At 39.7% G+C, this 13,055-nt stretch overlaps 1 pseudogene; it reads right to left on the bottom strand.

The window, feature by feature from the left end:
• Positions 1-11,868: 11,868 nt before the first annotated feature.
• LOC117712764 (uncharacterized) lies at positions 11,869-12,509 on the bottom strand (annotated as a pseudogene).
• Positions 12,510-13,055: the final 546 nt, after the last annotated feature.

The raw sequence follows: 13,055 nt of genomic DNA on the forward strand, positions 1-13,055 counted from the left end.
TGCTCAGTATGTATTTTGTCATCAAGCTACAGCCTCAGTCCTGTTGTCAATGATTTTGTTGCTGTGTTTGAAATCACAGGACCTGTTTTGAACACACTCAAGGGCATTGGTGTATAAAAAAAGGCATTTTTAGCATCATTATTTAATTTGTTTGGGTGGAGGTCAGTAAGAGCAAGGGTCATTCCCAGTTTAATCTAGAAGAACTAATATCCAGCTAGTTGAATAGTTAATACTAAGTTTATGTCTCCTAAAATGCAAGGCTGGATTTCTGGTATTAAGAGTGTCTTAAGTTTTTATGGGGTCAAGTTGAGGGCTGTAAATTCCTTTTAGAGCTGACAGGTGACCCCGGGATCTTATAGAACAATCTAAGACAGCCTGTACCTAAAATTTTGTTATAAAAGCATATTTTAAGCTCCATATTTGTAGGAGCTAAAAAAAAAGTGGAGATTGACTGCACCATTAAAGGCCAAATTTTAAGAGAGTTTAGAGAAAACAGATTAGAACATGAGAAACTAGTAATGGAGTCATCCCACACTCTATTTCTTAAGATGTGAATCATCTCTTTGTCCAGCATGTCTTCAGTGTACACACCATGAGCCCACTTAGTAGATATCAGAGTGTTTAGGCAACCTCAGACTGACTGTGATGGTGTCATTGTGATTGTGTTTATGTAATCCTTATTTTTCTAATAATGACTCCAGAGTGTAATTGTAATGATGCTGGTGATTTTATTACTGTATGTTGTTACTACTGATTCTATCCTTACTAGTTCTTACTGTGAACCTCTTATTTCACCAAATTCATAAACAAACATCATTAAACATCATTATAGTTATGTGTGTAGAGAAAAATCATACTATATGTAAGGTTTGATACTCTCTGTAATTTAGGCATTTCCATGAGTTCTGAAATGTATATTCCATAGATAAAGGAAACTTACTATATTTTCTCTCCACTCTATTTTCTTCTTTGGTTTTTCTTTTTGAAACATGATCTTTATCTGTAGTCTCGGTTGGCCAGGAACTTATCATACAGAACAGGAAGCCTCACATTCACAGGTATCCTCTTGCCCCAGCTTCTCAAGTACTGGCGTTATAGGTATGAGCCACCACTCACAGTCCACTTTTACTTGTTATTGGTGTGAAGCAGGGCTTTCCATTCTTTGCACTTAACTGAACTGGGAAGCTCTTCAGAAGAATGGAGATCCTCATAGCTATATCTACCTAGTTCAGCATTGTGGAGGGGATGAGCACCAGTGAACCAAGAGCCTGTCTTGGAGATTCCTGGATTCCCTGGTAATCTGTATAACTCCAGACCCTTTGTAAGATAGGTTAGCTCATCTCACTTTCCCTAATCCTTCCTGGCTCCACATGCTCAGAAGTTCCCTAGCCCTTGACAAATTGCTACAGACAGCCACTTTTTTTTTGTGTGTGTATATAGACATGAAAATCACTGTCTTCTTTCTCTTCTGTGATCCAGTTTGGATCACATTCTGTTACTGTTAAACTTCCAAAGGCCCAAGTTTGGAATTTCAGAGTGAGATTTGTCTTACAGAGGATAAACAACCTCCCTTGTGTAACTGTGGGCTTTCCCACCTGCACATAAGTTCCCTGAAGTAAAGACTCTGTGACTTAATTATATTTATGAATAAATGGTTAGGCCATAAGCTTGGTCTGTTCCCTAACTAGCTCATAATGTACATATCCCATTTATTCTTTTTTAAGTCCTGGTAGCTCACTGGTCACCTGGTCATCAGTTTTCATGTGATTGTCTTTCTCTGTGTCTAGGAGAATCATGCCCCCAGACCACCACACACACTCAAATTCTAAATTTCTCTCTCTCTACTGGGTGTTCCCCCATCTAATACTGCCTCAGCTCATTGTCTAATCAGAATTTTATTGACATGTGAATGCTTTTACACAGTGCACAAGAGGTTCTCTCTACACCCTTGCTCCCATGGACCTGCCTGAGCTGAGTCTGAGCTCTCTTTCAGGTCTCTACAGACTCAGTTGATTTACAACATAATGTGGATAAATCTGAAACATAAGTATTTGTTTCTCTGGTTTGTAGCACATGACAAGAGATGAGAGAGCCTTGTGAAAGCAATAATCATAGCAACCCCATAAGGTTGGTTTAATGAGTAACTAAATTCATCAACTTAAGGTTGTGAAGTTTGGACAGCAAGTACTTTCACCTGCTCAGTTATCTTGGCAGCCTGAGATACTTTCTTGAATGTGAAGATTATTGAGGAAGATGATGAAATAATGGGAGGACTGACAAAAGTGAGACGCCAAGACTGTTTTTCCTCAGTAGGCCAGATAGCGATCTTGGATTTATTTTACAGAAAGTGACTTCCTAAATGCTTATTAAATAGAGCCATGTAACATCATTTGGATCATCTGTAACCACAAAGATTCAACAGTCAGAAGGCAGCATCTGGTTCTAACAGCACTCCAACATTTTCATATGAAATCCCTCTTGGGCTGGAGGCAGCTCAGCAGTCTTCTTGCTGCTCTGCCAGGGAAACTATTTCTAGTGGCTCTAAACTGCTTTCAGCTCTAACACCAATGGATTCCTTAGGTACATGCACCATATGATACACACACACACACACACACACACACACACACACACTCACAGGACAAACATAATTCAAAATAAATTTAAAAACTCCAGGATGCTTGTTGCTAGATAGTGTCCCATATGCACTGCAGGGAAAATGTATACATGAAATCTCAATAATATGGTAGCCAGAACAAGACCAGTACAGTCACAACAACAATTGACATGCCATTCTGGGCAGGAGAAATTCCATATGGTCTCATCCCTAGGTAAAGAGCTACAGATGGTCAGTGACTGCTGAGAAAAGGAGAATTACTTTCTTCCAGGGACAATGTCCTGCATAGGATGTCCAATCCTAAGTGGCCCTGGACTCATGTACAACATAAGCAACATTAAATGGACCCAGTAAGTTGTATATACATTCATGTGAATATACACACATATGTATGTATGCAATAATAAAGAAGAAACCATAAATTTTGGAGGGGGGCATGAAAGGAATTTGAGAAGAGAGGAGAGCATGGTAGGAGCAATGTGCATAGAGTATTTTTACACTGCTCTAGGCTCTAAAAATCCCTAAAATTTAACACATTTGAATAATTTTATAGTTTCCTGTATGTAAGATTGAATTCTCTTAACTCTGTATCTATGTACCTATGTACCTATGTATCCATGTATCTATGCATCTATGCATCTATCTATCTATCTATCTATCTATCTATCTATCTATCTATCTATCTATCTATTTTGGCTAATTATTTTGTAGATTGAAATGAGTGTGTAGGCAGAAAGCAATTGAAAGTTGTAATAGGCTGCCACCTACTGGAGAAGCAGAACAATAGATTAAAAAACAATAGAGGGTTTAATTGCAAGGGAAAAGAACTTGAATGTGAAGCAGAAGAGAATAAAGGAAGAGATGTAATGTTTGCTTAGTACTGGAAATTGTCATTTCAACTCTAATATGCAATATTTATGTGATATTTTACTTTGACATTTGGTCAGACATTAGACATCTACAGAAACCTTAAGTATTTACTTAAAATCCTACAACTTTCAAGACCTTTGCACTCTCATGACACAGATGAAAAGTGGGGTCTCAGTGAGAAAGATCCACTCATGCTCTCTAGCCGAGTGACAGATGTGCCTTTGGTTATTCTGTCACCAGGATGGCCCTCACTTAGATTACATGTCCATTTGGCTGAACGTAACATGAGGGCTGCTGGGCAGTGATGCAGGGCCAGGTTGGGCATCTCTGCTTTTGGCTGGTTTGACTTAGAGAGTTGTGTTGTTGGTGCTGCTTTTTTGTTTGGCTTTAATAATTCCTTGTTTGTGCTGTGGACCCCCATAGACACCTTCACGGAGACAGGCATTTCTGAATAACTCTGTGACCCTGTTTAGTTTTAAGGTAACTGCACAGTTGCTGCTTTAGGTCTAGTTCTAACAGGAAGGTGGAGATGTGAGTAACCCTGGCTTCACTGAAGTGGTGCTATTCCTGGGCTACACTGATGAACCACAGAACCTTGGCCCCAGACTTCCAAGAGAAGAAGATAAACTTATTTGTTTAATTTGCACATGATAAAGGATGGTTATAGTGAGGCTATCTTGTAGAGTCTCATCACAGAGATGCTCAACTGCTTAGCCTCCAGTTCTCCAAAAGGGGACCATATGTCCTCTCACAATTAGAGAGAGCCTGCATATGGTTAGTGAAGACCACAGCTGGAGATGGAACTCCATGTATAAAAGAAAATAGGCTTTCTTGTGAGGGAGTGGGAGGGAGGGAGGAAGAGAGGAGGGGTGGGGAATAAGCAAAAGAAAGAAGAGACTGGATTCTGAAAATTGAAAGACAGCAAGGTTGATGGAGATGTCAGCATCTCCATCAACCTTGGATAGGAAGGATAGGAAGATAATAATCCTGAATCTTAAAAGGCTATCACAACCAGTCAGGATGAACAGTGCTGTTTGTTTATTCTAAAAGTACTGAGGACCTACACCATGAAACCAATGTTTCTAGAGGCCACCATTAGCAGAGCCTTTACCTCAAGGGTAGAGGATTTGCAGGGAAGGTGGCCACAGGTGATTATAAAGGTACCGCGGCACCAGATAAGCCAAATGCCTGAGTACAGATAAGGAGGGCCAGGGAGGGACGAGAATCAGATTAGAGAGAAAGGGGAAAAGGTACCTCAAATATAAAGAACCCTTTCCATTCTTTAAAGAATTTAAAATTATTTCAAATTGATTTTCTATTAAAACATAGGTTGAACTATGTATATAGCTATATATAATACTGTCATCTCTCTCTCTCTCTCTCTCTCTCTCTCTCTCTCTCTCTCTTTTTTTGGTTTCTCTGTGTAGCCCTGGCTGTCCTAGAACTCACTCTGTAGACCAGACTGGCCTCGAACTCAGAAATCCACCTGCCTCTGCCTCCCAAGTGCTGGGATTAAAGGCGTGCACCACCACCGCCCGGCAATACTGTCATTTCTCAATGCCAGTGATGGTCAGGTATCAGCAGTTTCATGGGTTCCAGCCTCATGTAAAGTTTTTAAGCATGTTATCTAAAGTCTTTCTATCACAGTGGCAGGAGGCACCCACCCTCACCTCCTTCAGCCTAATATTCCATTTGCAATTCCCATGGCTGACTTTAGATATGTCTTTGGCTGTTTGCATTTACAGTGTACTATGACTTTTTGATTTCTTCCATTTTAATGATAACTATTAAATTTTTTATTGTGAGGATGGAGACTTGACTGTCATCTGTCAGCACTATCTTATATACTGCATTCCTCAATTCTGTGGCATTGTTACGATTCCTACTGAAATCTCTTATCATGTTTGCTTCACTGATGTCAAGAGGGAACTTTTGGCTCTCTGTTCTGTGAGGATGGATCTCAGCTAAACATTCCAGTGCACTCTCTGACTCTCAGCTTATATATTCATTTGCTTTTCTCTCCGATAGGACATTGGGTGTGGAACAGTCCTTTGCCTGTCAGTTCCTCTGAAGTTCTTAGGAAACAAAGAGCAAGTATGCTTTGCATTTATTTCCCCAGCTGGCTCTACACTACTGGAGAAATCTACCCATTTCTGGTACTGAAAGCCCATTTGGCACTCAAAATCAAACTATATGGCCCCAATAAGTATTTTTGTTTACCTGATGTTTTAAATACCCAATGTGCTTCTTTCAGTTCTGCGGTTTGGGAATCCAAAAATCAAGGTAGAAGCAGATTTTAGAATCTGGGGAGGGTCTCTTCCATACAGATAGCTGCTAATTTTAATCCCACACAGTGGAAACTAGCCAAAGGGCTGTGTGTGTGTGTGTGTGTGAGAGAGAGAGAGAGAGAGAGAGAGAGAGAGAGAGAGAGAGAGAGAGAAAGAGAGAGAAATATTGATTGATTTTGTCCTCAATCAGAATTCCTAAGTTTTTTTTTGTTTTTTTTGTTTTTGTTTTTTTTTTTTTTTTGTTTTGTTTTTTCTACATTGTTTAAAGGAGGCCCCTTGGAGAGCTCAGCAATATGCCAGCCTTTGGGGTTTCTAAACTTGTGAGTGATCTCCCCTTTATAAGCTCATCACTTCTGAGGACTTCCCTTCAGGTTTTCCCCAATGTAGATGCAACTTCCTACCTCTGTTCCATCTGCTCTTCTGTTCTCTGGCATTTGGTCTACTTTGAGGTTCTTAACCAGCATGCTGAAACTTGGATTCCTTTCTTTCTTGTGCTGAACCATCAATTTTATGGATTCTATGACTTGCTCTTTCTTGGCTTTAAACTGACATTTTACTAACGTGGTTTTTCTTTTTTTAAAGTATAAAGTTCCATGTTAGATAAAATTTCCCTGAATATTGAAGAAAAGTGTCCTCTAGAATCCCAGCATGTCACAGAGCATTTCAGGACCCCTCTTATAAATACATTCTTCACTGTATCAGAAAAGTTCAAGTGCTGTCTCATTTAAGGTGTCTGTCCCTCCACAGCCTTGTTTTGTCCTTTTCTTCTCTCCTGTACTCCCTTCTGTCCTGAAGGTAGACCATTAGGCAAGTTCCAGATTGGATTGTCCATTCGTATAACTGTCTCATCCTTTTCACTTTCTGTCAGAATTCTTATACTTTGTCTTCCAGCATAAGAATCAAATTTTAATTTGGTTCTTAGTTTGCCTTGAACTCCTGCCACCAGAACTCATGTTTCAAGTCAGAATTACTGCTCTTTTGTAACAGAAACCAGCAACCCTAAGCTCAAGTGCATGGGGGCGAGGGTAAGAATGGGCTACACAGCCTACGTCCATGAGTTTATGAAGGGGATTTCATCTTCCTTTATGAAAACTCAAACAATGATTTTATTCTCATCTTCTCCTTATATATTTGTCTTTAGGAGTAACTGATATGTCTTATTTCTAAAGCACATTTCCTGAAGCACAAATTAACAGGTTTTATTAATTTTATTTTATACTTTACTTATTTTACTTTTACATATTTGAGTGGTGGAGTGCACAGAGGCTGGAAGTGGCCATTGGATCCCCCAGAGCTGCCAATGTGGATGATATGGGCTGAACTCTAGTTCTCTAGAAGAGCAACAAGTGCTTATAGAAGAGCAATCTTTCCAGTTCCTCAACTGGTCACAGTATTTTATTTATGCAAGTATAGCTATGACTAATTGTAGAACATTTTATTACCTCCAAAATAAATCCATACCCATTAATAATCTGTCCATTTTTTCTAGTCCCAGATTACTACCGATCTACTTTTATGTCTATGGATTTGCCCAATCTAGACATTTCATACACATGGAATCCTGTCATATGCCATTCTTATACCTGGTTTCATTCATTTACTGTGAAGTCACATCTTTGTCATAGTGTATTATGCTTCATTTTTACTCATCAGCAATATTCTGCTACCTGCAGATGCACTTCGGGTCCACTCATCTGTTGTGAGGTAGCCACATTTTCCCCATTGTTAAGCAATTTTTCGTAATGCTGCCACAAATATCTGTGTACATTTTGTGTGTAGCCATGAGCTTTCACCACTTATGACTGAATTCTATGAATCCATTCATAGAATAATTTGGTGGCTCTAGCTGTAGTCTTTTGAGGAACTCCTGTACTTTTTCACAAAGTGACTGTACTGATGCGGAATATATTCCTGCCCAGGGTGTGTGAGGGTTTCAGTGTTCAGCATCATTATTAGCATTTTCTGTGATCTGTCTTCTGAACACGAGCATCGTAGTGAGTGTGAATGGTAGCTTATTGTAGCTTCCTTTGCATTTTCCTGGGAGATGATCATGTTAAACATTCATATGTTTAATATGCTTCTTGGTCATTTTCGTTTCTTCTTAAGAATTAACTACCCAAAATATTTGCTTGTTTTTAAATTAAGTCATTTGTCTTTTATTAATGAGTTCTTAGGAGTATTTCTTTAATTTTTATTATGTTATTTATTTTTAGTCTTTGATCGGTATGTAATTTGTAAATGGTTTACATTGAGTAAAGAATACACACCTATGAAACTCACGGATTCAAAAACTGTGTGTGTATGTATTTGCATGTATGTATTCCTATACTTGAGATTTAGAATAATGAGAGAGGTGAGCATGATAGCACACAACTAGACTTCTAGCACTTAGGAGGCTGAGGCGGGAGGATCATAAATTTGAAGCTAGCCTAGGCTGTACAGCAAGACACTGTCTCAAAAAAAAAAGGTTTGTTTCAGTAAGTATATGTCAATAATAAACTATTGCGAGTGCACAAACCAGAAGCAATTGAAGTCTGAAGCCTTTGTCCATTGTGTAACAGTCAAGAGAGAAGACAGGCACACATACCACAGAGATGTGTTATGACCTCCATCTTTTCCAACTTATATGTTGCTATACATTCTAAAAAATTAGATATAAGATGAAACTCACAGACTGCATGAAGCTTAACAATAAGGAAGAAATAAGTGTGGATGCTTCAATCCTACTTAGAAGGGGGAACAAAATAATCACAGGAGTTGGAGGGAGGGAGGGACCCGGGAGACAGAAAGGAGGGGGAGGGAAAGGGGGGCAGGATCAGGTATGGAAAGAGACAGGAGAGAAGTCCAGAGGGTCAGGAAACTGAATAGAAATATGTAGCAGTTGGGGGTGGGGAATGGGGAGAACCACTAGAAAATCCCAGACACGAGGAAAGTGAGAGGTTTCTAGGATCCAATGGGGATGACATTAGCTGAATTACCCAACAGAGGGGAGGTGGAACCTGAAGAGACCACCTCCAGTATATAGGCATGGCCCGCAGTTGAGGGTGCCACCCACCCATCTCAAAGTTTTAACCCAAAATTTTTCCTGTCTAAAGGAAACAGAGGGACAAAAATTGGAGCAGAGACTGAAGGAAAGGCCATCCAGAGACCACTCCACCTTGGGATCCATCCCATACACAGACACCAAATGCTGACACTATTGTTAGTGCCAAGAAGTGCTCCCAGAAAGGAGCCTAGTATGGTTGTCCTCTGAGAGGCTTTGCCAGCATCTGAAGCTAAGAAAGCCAAGTGAGCCCAGGGACCCCAATGGAAGAGTTAGGGGAAGGACTGAAGGAGCTGAAGGGGATTGTAACCACATAAGTAGAACAACAATATCAACTAACTGGACCCCCCAGAGCTCCCAGGGATTAAACCACCAACCAAAGAGTATACATAGATGAGTCCATTCATAGTTCTAGCTACATATGTAGCAGAGGATTGCCTTATCTGGCATCAATGGGAGGGGAGGCCTTTGGTTCTGTGGAGGCTTGATACCCCAGTGTAGGGAGATGTTAGAGCGGTGAGGTGGGAGTGAGTGGGTGGGTGGGGGAGCACCCTCTTAGAGGCAAAGGGGAGAGAGGATGGGATGGGGGTGTGGGGGGGCAAGGAAGGAAAGAAACATTTGAAATGTAAATAATAAAATAACCAATTAATTTTAAAAACTTAGATGTAGATCCTCAACGGTCAGACAACAGACATTGAAACACAAATGATAAAATTTGTTGCTTTAAACTAACTATGCTTTTTCACTAGATAAATTGTTCTATATAGTGACATACCTCACCATGATTGAGGTAAACATATACTCTCTTATCACTGATAGGAAGTCGCTTAGACTTTTTGTGAGCCTGAGTCCTAGTTGGGCTCCTCAAATTTCATATGAAGTCGTTAACCACATTCTTCTACTGGGGAATTGAACTTAGAATGCTTGCACAGTATTTTATTAGAACACCATTTCATAGAATAGTTGTTTGAAATGACCTGGAAGACAATGATTTTCCTATGGTAGTTTATGTAGAAGATGGTGATGGTGAGAGACCAGGAACGCAGAGAAGTGAGAAAGTTTGATGTGCACTTTAGACAAATGATGGTTATCTCAGCTCCTGGACTGAAGCATAAAACCAGATCTGGAAAACAGAAGACTGTACCACGGTAGAGAAAGGATATTTGGTGACAACAAATCATCACTCATGAAAGTGTTTGGTTATGTACTATCTGACAGGTGCAAGATATAGAAGGATGAATGAAGCGAATGATGTTTTGTACCCCGTATGACTATTATTATAAAAGACGTCATCTAATAAATATTCCCTATGAAAGAAAAGAATGGGGTGTTGTGAAAAACAAAATGAAATAAATCTTCATAAATGATGGAGGTAACTGTAAGAAGGTGACATTGAAGTAAAGATATGAAGTTTGATAAGTGTCTAGATGTAGTTGAACCATCATCAGTTTTGAAATGATGGATAGGGAACATTTTTATTTAAAGGTACCAGTTGCTGCAGAAGCTTCAGTTTAAAGTTTTTGGTACCCACGAGAAATGAAAATATCCAGTGAATCAGAATATGGTGTATGAGGGGTAACATCAGCAGACAGCGGTTAATGTCTTAGAGAAAGGAAAGACCCTGTTTCTTTGAGAATTACACAAAAGGTGGGGAAATAAAGTGAATTTTGTAGCAAATAATGTATTTTAGTTTCTATATACTTTATAGCAGATTCCAATTGGATGGGACCAGTATAGAAACATCTATAGTATTGGCAGTTAGCAGCAACATTCAAGGCTGAGATAGGCTTCAAAAAATCCAGATATAGGGCTCTATGTTTCTGTTTATAGCAGCAGTGAGTTTGATCTAATTTGTCTCACAAGACAAATTAGACTAGTGTTTCATTATTGTTTAATGATGCTTCAGGTACAGCTGGAAAATCCTCTGAAGGGATTATAAATTATATTTTATTTGCAGGAATGTATTTGTTTGAGTAAGGTCAAGATGCCAGTAATGATGTTACATTAAGGTCAGCAATGCCTTTGACTCTGTGAGGTAACCAACACCAGCAGATACCATACGTGTCTTGGCTATACGTCTGGTGGTCAGAAGGCTCTCCCGGAGTGGATTTTCTGTTTGGGAGGTAACTTTTAGTTTTAACTATAAATAGGTATTAATCTATGTTATCCTGATACCAATTAATTCTGCATTTTTATTATTCAATTTTTAGAAAAATATATCAGATTTATTGAAGTTGCAAAATATACCTGAAATTTTTCTCAATATTATATAAGATGGGATAGCATATTTGGTGGATGGGCTTGGCAAATTGGAAGCAGTTGTGTACTTTTCATATAGCCATTGGGTTATGTGACTGGAGTTGAGTGGTGATCGATATGGTTTGGTTAAAATTAAATGTTCTATTCATCTCGAAAGGGTTGTCTGTATACAGTGTTACCTGACATAGTATGTTATCTTTCTTTTTTTTTGACATGCCACAATCTTTTATTCATATACAAAGACAACAAACTTTTGAAGCACATGTTTACTAAGATTCTGGCAATAACTTTATGTAAGAAGATTCAGCATCCCAGGCCTGCCACTCAGCTTGTTTGTGATAGTCTCAGCCTCAAATATGAAACCATTAAAAACAAAAACCAAAGTCCTGCTTTTTACATGCTAAGTATCCTGTAAGTGTGCCATTACACCTTTACGAACTTAAGACAGCAAGAGTTAGTTAAAAGCTAAACATTGCAGCCAAAACAAAGTTTATACAAAACATAAAGTATCTATCACTGGCTACGTGAAAATCTCCTGACTGGTTAAAACTTGTATAACACATACACTTTAGAACTGTCAGCTATCAAGCCCAGAAAGTACCAGTGTCTACTAAACAATCCCTCTCCAAAGCCAAAGTATAGTCAAAATGAATTCAAATGACATACACAATGTAACCCAAAAATATTCAGTAATTATTGAAGTGGAGGTAAACTCCAGAGGTTTGGGGGCTTTGCTGCAAAGGGCCAGGAATCTCTGGTTCATTTAAAGCAGCATACTGATGTCATTAACCTCAGTCAGGAGCAGACAGAGCAGTGCCCAGCTCTGTCCTCTCAGGAAGCATGGCTACTGTGTCCACAAAAGTAGTGTGTGTGAGATCAAAGGCATGCATCTTTCTCTTTTTGCTGAGTCCTTTAGTGTCCTTTTCTCTTTCAGTTACATCCTTTGTCTTCTGTTTCTTTTTTGAACCATCCTTGCTGTCTGAGTCTGAATCCAACACCGAGTTCTCAGGAGACTTATGGCAACACTCTTCTTTTTCTTTCTTTCTTTCTTTCTTTCTTTCTTTCTTTCTTTCTTTCTTTCTTTCTTTCTTTCTTTCTCATCTTTAGAATCTGAAGAACTGCAAGAAGAAGATGGATACCTACCAGGTTTCTTCTTTTCTCTTTTGTTTTTCTGTCTTTTTTGGGATGAGCTCTCATTTCCACTTAATTGTTTTTTTCTGTTTTTCTAGTTCTTTCTTCCAATTTTCATTCATTTTTTTCTTCAGCCAAAGCCTTGGAGCCCTTCTTTTTCTTCTCCCTCTGCTCCTTTACTTCCTCCGAGGTGGGCCTTGATCGATTCAGATAATCCTGGATTGTTGGTTCTGAAGACTAAATTGGACCCCTTGACCGAGCCATCACTATTGGATTCATGTAGGCCACGCGATTGTCTCACTTCCCCATGGTGGCCCGCTGAACACTCGGGAAGCCGCGGAGAGAAGCAGGCCCGAGAAGTGGAAGCCCCCTGCAGCCAGTCCTCTTACCGCCTCTATGTATGCTAGCTTTCTATTGGTCTGACAAAAGCTTACCTCAGGCAAATAACACAATTTTTTTTTAGTTCCTTTTTTTTTCTTTTCATATTTTTTATTGGATGTTATGTTTACATTTCAGATTTTATCTCCTTACCCCATTCCCCCCACCATCCGGGAAACCCCTATTCTATCCCCCCTCCTGCCTCCACAAGGGTGTGCCCCCACCTACCCCCCCCCACTCTCCCTCCCCACCCTCGAATTCCTCCCCACTCGGTGTTCAGCCTTCATGGGACCAAGGATCTCCTCTCCCACCCATGCCTGACAAGGCCATCCTCCCCTAAGTATACAACTGAAGTCATGCGTGCCTCTCTTTGTGCTCTCAGGCTGCTGATTTAAACCCTGGGGAGCTCTGATTGGCTGGCACTGTTGCTCTTCTCTTGGGGCCACCAACCTTTCAGCTCCTTCAGTCC

Source organism: Arvicanthis niloticus, chromosome 7 (assembly GCF_011762505.2).
Source record: "Arvicanthis niloticus isolate mArvNil1 chromosome 7, mArvNil1.pat.X, whole genome shotgun sequence".
Taxonomy (NCBI): domain Eukaryota; kingdom Metazoa; phylum Chordata; class Mammalia; order Rodentia; family Muridae; genus Arvicanthis; species Arvicanthis niloticus.